At 44.7% G+C, this 12,505-nt stretch overlaps 1 protein-coding gene across 9 annotated transcripts in view; it reads left to right on the top strand.

Moving 5' to 3' along the window:
- Positions 1–8,428: 8,428 nt before the first annotated feature.
- Positions 8,429–12,505, top strand: part of PKNOX1 (PBX/knotted 1 homeobox 1) — a 72,994-nt gene continuing 68,917 nt past the window's right edge. For 5 of the 9 annotated variants that reach the window (XM_039539535.1, XM_039539527.1, XM_039539506.1 and 2 more), the window contains exon 1: positions 8,429–8,554. The gene's annotated coding sequence lies outside the window, so the exon portion shown is untranslated. Of the gene's footprint in view, positions 8,555–8,956; positions 9,572–10,836; positions 10,994–12,505 lie in introns of those variants that run through there. The other 4 variants (XM_039539476.1, XM_039539477.1, XM_039539517.1 and 1 more) reach the window with 4 other exon arrangements.

Genomic DNA, 12,505 nt, shown 5'->3' with positions numbered 1-12,505 from the left:
CACTAGAATCTCACTAAAAGTGAAACTGGTTTATTTTCATTGTCTAAGATGCATAAACAGCAGAAATCAATAAGAAATAAGATTTTTTTGAATTCTGATGCAATTATTGAAGTTATGAATAATAGAAATGTAAAGACTTTTTGTTTTGATATCCAGCTCAAACCCAGTAAACAGGTGTAGCAGTAGTGAAGTCAGTAGTCTTTTTCAGACCTGTTTTAAATAGGTGAAAAGTCTTTCAACTTGATAGTGTTTAAGGTAATTTCTTCCAAAGTGTGTTCCGTGTTTTGAACAGCTGAGCAGAAAAACAATCACTGCTGTTCAAAGTAAATGGTATTCTGAACAGTTGCATTAGCCCTAGCACGTGAGTCTTGAACCTTGTCTTGCCATTGACCAAGCTGCTTTTAAATGTGCATTAAGGTGACTCTTTCTTGTCTGCAGCAAAAAGATAATGAAAATACCAGGACCTTTTCCAAGCATTTAAGAAGGTCTGAGGAAGATGGGTAACTCTTCAAATAGCTCATGTTCTCTCTTCCATTAGTACTGGCAGATGAGAGCCAAAACTGTCTGAGCCTGCTGGAGAGGTGTGGCAGAGTGGGAATGCCAGTTCTGTGGAATGTTCTATCCACTTGGAACTACACACTTGAAGAGGTCATGCTGGCTCAGGCAGTTGTGCAGAGGGACTGTATCTTCACGCTGTCCCAAGTGTGCTACTTGTAAGGGACCTGTTTTCAGAGCCTTACCAGTTCTTTGTTCTGGAATCTTCCCCAAATAGGCTAGAAGTGAACTCAGGGAGTTGAAGCTGAATTATTTGTATTACCAGAACACCTAGAGGCCCCAACCACAATTAGGGTCCCATTGTGCTAGGTGCTGTACAAACACATAGTAAAGGACAGTCTCTGACCCAAAGAATTTACAGTCTAAGGTCCCTATCCTACATTGTGTAGCATACAATTGTGTAATTTAAGATTGTATCACATCCATGTGCACAAGGGAAGCAGATTAAGTTTACACAGGCCACCTTGATTTGATGTTTCCTAACTTCTGAGTGCTTGACCTTGCTACCTTAATGTTCTTTTAATATTTTGGTTAGGTTTTTGCAGGGGTAGTGGTAGAGTGTTTATATATAATTTCCTTTCTCCTCTTTTAGATGACAATCGTCTGTGGGGATTAGGATTTTATTTAAAATATCCCATCAACATCCTTTCCAGATTTTTCCCATTTCTAATTCTACTCTTCCTAAATAGTTTTTTTAAAACAAAACAGAAAAAAATTGCATACACTTCGTGGTTTTGGAGATGTATCCTAAATTTTTATTTCAGGAAGATAGAGTTCCCAGTGTACTTTTTCAGATCTGTTGCTGTTACCCCTTGATAGACAGTGTACATTCAGTTATTTTTGGAAATCAAACCCTTACTCAGTGCTGTGAAGCACTTTTACAATATGTAATAGTGGAGAAAGCCACATTATGTGGTGGTGGTGGGCGGGGAAATATGGCACAATGACACCCATCTGATGCATGTGTTGGTCTACAGCATCTGACTGTACACTATACATAGTGTATTGTATACTGTACTTGTATCATATAGGTCCAGTAAGATTGATACTTAGTTTTTTAGCAGACAACATTTTTCTGTCCCCACAAACCACTGTGCAGTTTGCTGAGCACCAGCTGGTGCCAACCCTCCCTCCCAAATGTGACTATTTCAGTGGCACTGGAAGAATAGTTTTTAAAGCACTTAAAATCCTGTCACATAAAAGCTACTTAATTGTAATATTTGTATTTTTATTCAAATTATTTTCTGATTGCCTGCTACCTTTTTAATCCCTACCTTTCCCACACCTTTGGAGAATTTCAGGTGTTTCACTTCTGTATGCTGGTTCTACAGTGGAAATGATCTGTGCCCTAAAATCTATGCAGTATTCCACAGGAGAACATGTGAGGCTTGGTAAAGACGGCTGAGCCACAGCATCAAAATTCAAAATTTAATTACTATAGTAAAAAAAACTTACTTCCAAATTCTTCCTGTCCTTTCTGTCCATCCATTTCTCCCTTCACTCCCCTCCCCCCCCCAGCCCCCCAAAAGGAAGCAACAGCCCTTTGCTTCCAGATAGCTGGACAAAGAGTTTTCCTTTCTTTACTTCTGACTATCTGATGAACTAGTTTTAAGCAAAATCAGTACCTCAGTAAGATATAAAATCCTTTGTTATGCCTAAAATCTTCGGAAACATTTTTTAAAGTTGGTGAAATTTCATAAATGTGTATTGCAGGGGTTGGCAACCTTTCAGAAGTGGTGGGCCGAGTCTTCATTTATTCACTCTAATTTAAGGTTTTGCATGCCAGTAATACATTTTAACGTTTTTAGAAGGTCTCTTTCTATAAGTCTATATATTATATAACTAAACTAGTGTTGTATTGTAAAATAAACAAGGTTTTCAAAATATTTAAGAAGCTTCATTTAAAATTAAATTAAAATGCAGAGCCCCCCGGACCGGTGGTCAGGATCCGGGCAGTGTGAGTGCCACTGAAAATCAGCTCGTCTGCCGCCTTTGGCACACGTGCCATAGGTTGCCTACCCCTGGTGTATTGTTATGGAGATCACATGCAGTAAATTAGTATTCCCTTTTTCTAAAAGCCATGAACATTGTTATGAACACACTAAACCTCTGTGACTGATTAATTTAAAATAATGTCTGTTTCAGTGAGTTAAATATGTAGTAATCTGGAATGAGTACGTTTAAGAGCACATTTAAAATATAAAATCAGCTTAGAAATACTGATTAAGAAAATATAAAACAGAGAAGAGCTGCATCATGTATTCCATAATATTTAATGTTGTATTCAGCAAGACAGCTGACTCACCCTTACTACAAAGTTTTTGCAAATAAATGTCTGACAAACTTCAGGCATATCATAAAACTTGTGACTGACATTTTTTATTCCCAAATTTAGTGCTTTTAATTATGTATCTTCTGCATGTCCATTCTGCGTGAGGAAGAGGGTACAGGAGTCTCTGTGGGGAACTGTGACTCTCCCTCACCGTGAGGCGGGCCGGGCGTCTTGTTATTCTTTCTGCCTTGTTTCTCCGCCCCTGCTGGGCTGCAAGCTCAGGCTGCCATCAGGCATAGGGGCACCAGTTTAGTAATACTGCGTAGGGCCCATAAATCCTAAGTGGTGCCTTTGCTCGGCAGGGAGGAGCCTCCTCCTGGAGGCACCAGAGAGCCAGAATGTCCTGCTTGCAGTGGGGGCGAGCCCCAGCCATGGAGAAGCCGGCGCGGGGCAGGGGCCCCGCAAAGGTGGCGGCACTGTTAGCAGGGAGCAGCCACACCCCCTGCCTCTCCTGCCCAGGCTGTGGCCTGGCGCCTCCCCGGGGGGCTCCTGCAGGCTGCAACAGATGCATGCGGGCAGAGGCCCCTGTGTGCCCCCCAGCTCCCCCCCTCGCCACTCTCAGGCTCTGGGGCTCCTGGGCATGTGAGCCAGGGCGCAGGGCCCTCAGCCTGCTCCAGGAGGGGGAGGGGCAGCGGCGGCTCACACTCCCGGGAGCTGCAGAGCCCGAGCATTGTGAGGGAGACTGGGGAGGCGCACGGGGGCCTTTGCTTGTATTTATCTGCTGCAGGAGCCCCCAGAAGGCAGCTTCTCCCTGCCAAACTGCTGCAGCGGCCCAAGTCCAGCAAAGCCAGTGAGTGGACTCAGGGCGGGGGCCACCGGGGTGGAGTGGGGAGGGCTCACAGGGGGCTGTGCACCCTCCAGGGGAGTTCAGGGGGTGGGGAGGGGGGAACCTGGTCTGGGGAGCAGCCCCTGGGCACGGCTGGCCCCTGGGGTCTATAAAGGCTCATTGGGATTTGCCCGTCAATGAACTGATGTTACTGGGGGGGGAGGGGCAGGGTGCAAGGTGGAAGTTTCACCTAGGGCGCAAAATATCCTTGCACCGGCCCTGCTCCTGGACATTATCTCCAGCAGCTACCTGGACTTTTGGACATACCACCCAGCTGCCTTGTTTTCTTTTCTTCTGCTCCCCTGGTCACTCCGCTCCCATTTTTTATTCTAGATGCTAAGCATAGCTCTTGGTTCCTCTCCTGTTACATTTATACAGCAGAGGCGGGATGGCTAGCTGGCTGGCTCGCTCCTTCACCTCATTCCCAGCTGCTTTTGGAAAGTCTCCCAGTCCTTCTATGCTATAAGAACCCTGGAAACCTGTAAAAGAAGCTGGAAATGAAGAGTAAAGACAGGTCTCCATGGATCATAAGGAAGTGTCCTGTGGACCTTAGTTTGAGAACCTCTGATGTTTGTTTTCTTTTTGCATTTTATTGCATTTCACTTGGGACCCAATCCAACTCCCATTGAAGCCAACAGGAGTCTTTCCACTGACATTTATTGGAAAGTGAAAGTAGGCTAATTGGTTTTATTTTTATTTCTAGTCAGTTTCATTCTCAGGTTCTCATGCACTGACTAGAACAATGTTGTTTGCATCCAACACTACAGGGTAACAGTTAAATAAATTGTTCTCATTTAATGTTTATATTTAAATCATACATCTAAGGGCCCTCCCTCCTTCCCTGCCCCCCTTTAAAAAAAAAACTATAAATTTTAGGTTTAAAATTTACTGTGTCTTTTCAAACAGTTTTATATTTTGGAAGAAAGTTTGCAATCAAGTGACCAAATATCCACAATTTCTTGGCACCAGTAAAAAACAGATAATTTCCCCTCAAATTCTGTCTACATAATTTTTGATATCTCAAATGGAAAATAAATGTACTGAGTTATGAAATAATTTAGCTCTATTACCATTAAATTCCTGCAGCAAAGAGTGTTGTAGGTAGGAAGGCAATATAGCATTGTTTTGGGGTATTTTTGTAATACTATTCACTCTGCTGTATTTGTTGTGCTGATACTATCAGCTAACTTTTCAGCCGTTTGTTAAAATGTTAAAACGGGAGTGAAAGGTGTCAAATTATTGGAGAACATATGGAATGGAATATATATATAATGCCTTTTATACTCAAGATAGCCTAACATTCTTTCCAAATAATGCATTTGATACTGGTAATGCAATGACTCAACTGTATAAATAGATGGAATAACTATTATGCAGCCAGTGATTCAGCTAATGTACAGCCCTGGAAATTAGAATTTGTTTTAATGAGAGAGGGAATGCCAAGCAGGAGATAGGATTTATTCCTTTCTCTTTTTGGGAAATGCCTTGAGGTCTTTACTTTTTCTCTGAACAGAGATGGGTAAATGAAACCACTGTGTGATATCTCAGCCAAAGAATTACATCTTGATCAGTGTGCAGAATTCCCTTTGAGCCGTACTGCACTGCAGTGCCAGCATTTGATATGAGCCCAAAGCCTGCTGTGGAACATGATCTTTTAACATTTTTGCCTAGAAGGAATGTTATCAACTGAGTTATATTGTATTCATGGACTTAATATCTACTTAGACTCAGTTAAATCATTAATATTAACGTAAATAGATTATTATTAGTATTAACATGAGTCCCACATCTATTGTACGAGTCACAAGTTTTTTTTCACTACTGTTACTATGCCATGTAAAACTCTAGTAGACTATATGAATGTTCAGCATACATGGAGAGACATACAAGGGCTGCTTTTCTGAATGCACTCCAAATAGCCATAGAACATCAAAATGGTTAACATATATCTCTTATTATTTAACTGATTTTTTCCCATTAGTAACAAAAGAGAGCAGCAGTTGAGCCCTTCCTTTGTTAGAGCTCAGCACTTAAGAAACTGACATAATTGTAATGGAAACCTGTGTGAAACACTATGACAATGTTATGCCGACCTGATCATTGGAACTAAAGTTTTTATTCAGTATAATGTTATGCACATTAGTGATTGCCACATACACAGTAACCCATCCCAACACCACTTTAAAAACATAGCTTTTAATGGTTAAATATCAAAAAGCTTCAAAGTAAATATAACATAATAAAGACTATTGTCAAATTAAATGTTTCCTTTTTTCTGTTTGAATATGTTAAGTACAAAACATACATCAATATACTATGCATACAGTTTTAACAATCAGAACTTAGGAATTGCAAAAGTTAAGGATGTCACAGTATCCTTAACAGGTGTACTGTGTATATACAGGATCCTGTTTTGCCCTCAGATACAACTGTACAAGCCCTACTTCAGAAAATTGTAGTTGTCTGTATATGTCTGAGAACAGAATTGGGCTTGTTATCTATTAAGGCTACCTTTAATAACTTGAGTCCTGAGCCTGCAAACACTTATGCAGATGCCTAACTTTACAACCATGAGCAGTCTCATTAAAATCCTTAGGGTTACTCACGGTAGTAAAATTAAGCATCTGCATAAGTGTTTGCAGGACTGAGGCTTAAGTTATTAAAGGTAGCCTTACTACATAATAAGCCCAATTCTGTTCTCAGAACTACACATACAGTTTGTACTAAATATGTCCAGTGTGAAAAAAAGTTAAAATTAGTATGAGAACCTTGGTATTTAATTAACTTGTAACTGCAAAACTTTAGTATTGCCAGTCATTTTTTGCAAATTGTAATTGCAAGCATTAAACACTATGACAGCTATGACAATATCTTGGGCAAACCATATTGAATTAAATTAAACCTTATCAAATTAAGCTTAAGTATTTTAACAGTTCATTGGATTAAAAATGCAAAAGTTTATGCACTCTTAAGGGATTGTATGTATTTCTGTGGGGGAAGGGGACCACAGCCCTCCAGGAACTAAGAACCAGGGCCGGCTTTAGGCCAATTCAACCAATTCCCCTGAATCGGGCCCCACCCCTAAGAGGGTCCCGCACCCGAGCCCCAGTACGGCATACCGGCAAGAGCTGGTGCACTGTACCGGGGTGGCCTGGCTTCCCCAGGAGCCAATTTAAAGGGTCTGGGGCACCCAGCAGGGGCTGGAGCCCCAGGCCCTTTAAATTGCCACCAGAGCCCCACTGCTGGAGCCCTGGGGTAGGGCTGCGGGGCTCTGGGGGCTATTTAAAAAGTCCGGGGCTCCTGTTGCTGCTACTGCCCCGGCCCTTTAAATAGCCGCTGGAGCCCCACCGCTTCCCCAGGGCTCCTGTGGCTATTTAAAGGGCTGGGGCAGTAGAAGCAAGGGCGCCCCGGGCCCTTTAAATAGCCCCCGAGCCCCGGGCTGCTGCTACTACCCTGGTGGGGGAGTGACGAGGAGGGGGCACTCACCATACAGGGTGGGCTGTACCCCCTGTACCTGCACCCCCTGCCCACAGCCAGCCCCTGCCCTGCCTGCAGCCAGCCCCTGCCACCAGCCCGTCTCCAATCAGCCCTGCATCCCCTGCGTGGCCCACACCAGCCCCTGCCTGAAGCCAGCCCCACACCCCCTGCCCTGCCTCCAGCCAGCCCCATGTCCACTGGTGCTCTGCAGTTCCCAGGGCAGTAACCCTGCACACCTGCTTCAATGAGGGGGGCAGGGAGCAGCTGGGACCCACACGTGCACACCCTAGGGTGACCAGACAGCAAGTGTAGGCACTCGCATGGCCCCACAATATGCCAATATTTTTATGGCTGACCTGGAACAACGCTTCCTCAGCTCTCGTCCACTCACGCCCCTTGTCTACCTGCGCTACATTGATGACATCTTCATCATCTGAACCCATGGGAAGGAGACTCTGGAAGAATTCCACCACGATTTCAACAGCTTCCACCCCACCATCAACCTCAGCCTGGACCAATCTACACGGGAGGTCCACTTCCTAGACACCACGGTGCAAATAAGTGACGGTCACGTTAACACCACCCTATTCCGAAAACCCACCGACCGGTATTAAGAAAATGTGTCCACAATCTATTTTTATTATCTGCATCCCTGACCGTGGGCAGCGAGGGGCTGGCTATGTGGGGGGCGAGCACCAGGCCTTGGTGGCGACAGGGGGGAAGGGGCAGGAGAGCGACTGGGACACGGGGTGGCAAAGCCACACGCACAAGGGGGTCTGGGGGCACCACACCTGCCAGGGACTGGCGGGAGGGGCGCCCTGGCAGCAGGGGCATTTGAGAGCCTTGGGGCGGCAGAGCAGGGGCAGCACATGCCAGGCCCCCCTCGCCAGCTCAGGGCGGAACCATGCGGGACAGCTGCAGCAGGCCCTGAGGCAGATGCCTGAAAAGGCGGCCCCCCCGCCCCCGCTTCACTTGGTATCTCCGCCCCCCTACTCGCCCGCCCTTGGGAGTTGGTTTCACCTCCCTCTCACCCCGACCACACAGAGGAGGCGGGCAAGGGGGCGTGACAGACCGCATTCGCCTCGCCACGCCCCCTCATGAGTATTCATTATTGACGTGGGCGGCACGCCGGCGTGAGGAGGAGCCGTGCGGCCCGCCCAGCCGTAGTGGTGGGCGTGCCCTGCGCCGGCGCTCGCCCCGCCTCCTTGGTGAATATTGATGAGGCGTGATGCGCAGCGTGCTGTCGTATAGTGTGGCGCGGACGGCGATTGGCCGGGTGCGTGTGTGCGCGGTGACGCATGTCGCGGCGGTGCGGGTCCCGATTGCTGCAGCCGCTTGTCAGTGTGACGAAGATTGGCACCCAGGTAAGCGCTGTCACTCAAACCCGCTCCCAGCCAGCCATCCATCACGGCGCGCCTGCCGCCGCTGGGCGGCTGGGCCCAGACACACAAGCAGACCGGGGACGGCGGGGGGAGCGAGAGCCCGCCACACGGAGCAGCGGGGAGGGGGGCACCCGCTCTATATCCAACCCGGGAGGGGGGGTGGATAGGGGCGGCGGCGGCGGGCAGGCGCGGGGAGGGGGGAGCGAGGAAATTTCTGGAACAGCCGCCGACTAACCGTTGCCTTTGTGGGAGCGCGAAGGAGGCGGTGCGCGCGCGCGCGCGCGCCGGGGGGGCGGCGCGAGGGAAGGGGACGGGTAACAGCTGTTTGTGCCGCGAGGGCGGCGGGAGGGGGGATATTTAAAAGGGCCTTTGCGAGGATTCCGATGGAGCGGGGGGCCGGGCCGGGCTTCTGGAGGTGGTGGCGGCGGGGGCACATCTCCCCCCCCCCGCCCGCAGGCTGGGAGGTGGCTGCCGCTGTGGCCTAGCCTGGGCCGCGCGGTGTTAAACCCCCGGCCACGTCCCCGCCAAGCCCTGACCTGCCGCCGGGGCCCGGCTGCGAGCCGCCCGCCTCCCCCGGGCACCGTCCTGCTGCGGGCGGCACCCCGCGTTTGCCGAGAGCTCGGGTTGCTGCCGGGCGCTGAGAGTCTGAGTTACAGTGTCTCAAGGCGGAAGAGCCCGCGAGATCGTCTGGTCTGTGGCCCAGGCCGCCATCAGCACCAGGCTGCTCCCTCGCTGTAGGGGCTGGAAAAGCGGAGCCGGGTTCCTGCCCCAAGGAGCCTGCAGTCTAAACACTTGAGCCTGACACCGCTAGACCTGGCTTGCAGGAGTGGGTTATCGGGCCCCCACATAAACAACAACACAGATCCCTACTGTATAGTTCACAGCCCTTCTCAAATCCCATCTTGAAGTCCACGTTTTCCTTGACACCCACAAGAAATCAGCCAGTTAATGAATAGTGGGCTGGCAGCAGGACTCAGAAATTACAAGTTGTGCTCATAGGTAGGCTAGACAGTGGCTGATCTTATTAGCTCTATGCTAAGCTGACCTGCTACTGTAGTTGTTGCAGCTTGTTTCAGTTTATATTCTAAGCAATTTGAGGCATGGAGCATGACTTCCTACATGTTTGCACAGCACCTAGAACAACTTGGCCCCAAAACTTGACTGGGGCCTTTGGCCACTGTTGTACCACATATACATAGTAATAATCTCGGTACCCCATTTTATCTTGAAATATTTCCTCAATTAGCCACACATTTTGAGTCTATGGAAATGTGGAAGTGTGTGTCCTATGTACCAGTAGATATCACCCAGAGCTCACCAATTAAAACTTCACTGGTTAACATTTATACTACGTGTTTCTCTGCATGTCTTGCTTTATTTTTTTTTAAGATTATTTGTCATCTGTACAGTGGTGTCCCAGCACGTAATATTTCCAACACTCTTGAAGATGCAATTGCTGTTTTTGGCTTCGTATGCATCTTTCAATTAATGTCCTCTTTTTGTCCCAGTCATCTACAGAAATGTAACTGATGTGTGGTTTCAGGGGGGAAAGTGAGGTTCCAGGTTTATTTTGATATCCTTATGAATTAGGAATGTTGTGCTACATAATAAACTATTTTTCCCACATAGAGCAATCCAGGCAAAACTTATTTTTTATTTTTTTTTCCTTGACCCTACTTGGACTCTGATGTCTGTTCCTTTAAATATCTTACTGGAGTAGAGAGTATGAAACACATTTTGGCTTAGTTTGTAGACTTCTTTGGAGAACTTGGGAATCACAGAGGGTTTTTTTGTTTTTTGAAGGTCAATTTATTATAAAAGGCTCATCTAATTTAAAATGTCCTATTTAAAACTTGATTTATTTATTGGTTGTTTTTTTAAAGCTTTCTTGTACATAGTTATCGCTGCTTGCTTATTCTAAAGTCCATGATCTTGCTCTCACTTCCAATGTTTGGTCTATACTCAGTTTTTGTACTGATATACCTAATTCAGTTAGGGGTTTGGTTTTGTTTTTAACTTCGAAGGAGTTATATTAGTTGGACCCCTAATTATACAGGATTGGAAATAAACAATACCTATATGAGAATAGCTATATTGATATAAAGCACCTTTGTATGGGCATAACTGGGTCCACATAGGGGTCTTGTACCTCTTTAACTATACATGTATAGTTAAAGTGATACAATTTGTGTGTGTGTGTGGACAAGCCCTAAAACGTATTTCAAGAATGTTAATTGTGTATACAGGATACTTTAATCTCTCAGATTATATTGCAGGCCAGAAAACTGACTGCTGGAGCATCAGAAATTTCCTGATCCAAACCCACAATCTCCAGGGTAGCAGATAATAAAAATATATCATGGACACATTTTCTTAATACCTCTGCCAAAAATTGCAGAAAATTTATATATTTATAAACTAGTAAGTACAAAAAGTTATAATGAACTGTCTTAAATTATTGAAACTATCTGAGAAATGAGACAAATAACAAATCACATTTATTTGGTGAAATAGAACAGTGTGTCTTTTGAGTTTATCTTTGTTTTTACTATAGCTTAGTATTTAGTGCTGCTTTATTTTTTGTTACAATGAGAATAATTTCAATGCTCAGTTTGTGTTCCAAACATATCTTCAGTTTGGTCTGTCACCATGAATACTTTCAATTTTAGATATTCCCCTGCCCCGATTTATAATAAAGGGCACAAATGTCAACATCAAAATGTAAACTTTATGGCAAGTTCTTAATTTAGTAAAACACTTAAGGACATACTTTAAGCATGTGAATAGTTTCATTGACTTCAGTGGCAGTGTGGTTTAGAGGATATAGCACTAAAGTGGAACTCAGGAGAGCTGCAGTTCTATTTCTGGTTCTATCACTGACCTGTTGAGTGACCTTGGGCAAGCCACTTCACCTGTTTCTCCATTTCTAAAGGGGGGTTAATTATACCTGCCGCCTTTCATCTGTGAAATAGATATTTATTCATTCATTACTCACTTGCTTTAAGTGCTCTGCTGAACTAGAACAGTATTTATTTACCATTTGCTGTATGCTTTATGGAAGTTTAAGAACTCTGTGTGGTGTGTTACAATGGAAATTGTGATACACACTTGGAAAGTCCAATTTGGCATACAGGTTGTTGGCTTACATTCATTTTCTTTATAGTAAAAGGCTTAACTTTTAGATTTTTATTGTTTGTATTATTTTCCATGTTAAATATAGTTGTAAAAGCCTGGGTACTCCTTTGAGGCATTCTGTTTAAAAATACTATATTTTTAAAACAGAGTCTGATCTTCCATTCCCTATACTCCCACTTAAATCGATAAGAGTTTTGGGTATACTAGAAATACATGTTCAATCTCAGATTTTTCAGATTCTTACAAACTGGGTGTCTTTTTTGCTAGTTTTAGTTGCTATGTTTTTTCTCTTTGAAAAAAAACAAACTACTGTGCAAGAACCAATTTTTATATATTGTTTTATCCACACTGCAAATGCAATGCTATAATAAAGTGACAAAGGTCTAATAGCTGATGTATAAATAAACTGGAAATGGTTTAAAAGGCATTACCATACATAACCATTTGATTTATATTGAATGGCATATACTAACAACCAAGTATGAATGACCCACAGTACCACTGCATTCATGAAATTCTGTTGTAATGGTACTGTTAATGTCCTTAGTGCCAAAGAGATGGGGATCAAAAATGTGTGGGATTTGTATTTAGTGGTCTGGCGGTGAAGAGGCACTTCTGCAAAATTGTCACATGCACCTGAATTTACAGAATTGTTTTACTACAATAAAGCACATTAATGTCTTTACCTTGTTGGTGTAAGTGAAACAATTAGAACTATTTTAGGTAGCTTTAAAATTCCAGATATATTATTAATCTCTTGCAGTAGCTGGTGCCTTTTACCTCATTTTGTTTAAGGGT

Source organism: Mauremys reevesii, linkage group 1 (assembly GCF_016161935.1).
Source record: "Mauremys reevesii isolate NIE-2019 linkage group 1, ASM1616193v1, whole genome shotgun sequence".
Classification (NCBI taxonomy): domain Eukaryota; kingdom Metazoa; phylum Chordata; order Testudines; family Geoemydidae; genus Mauremys; species Mauremys reevesii.
Note: the sequence above shows the minus strand (reverse complement) of the source record. Positions and strands in the feature narration are given on the sequence as shown.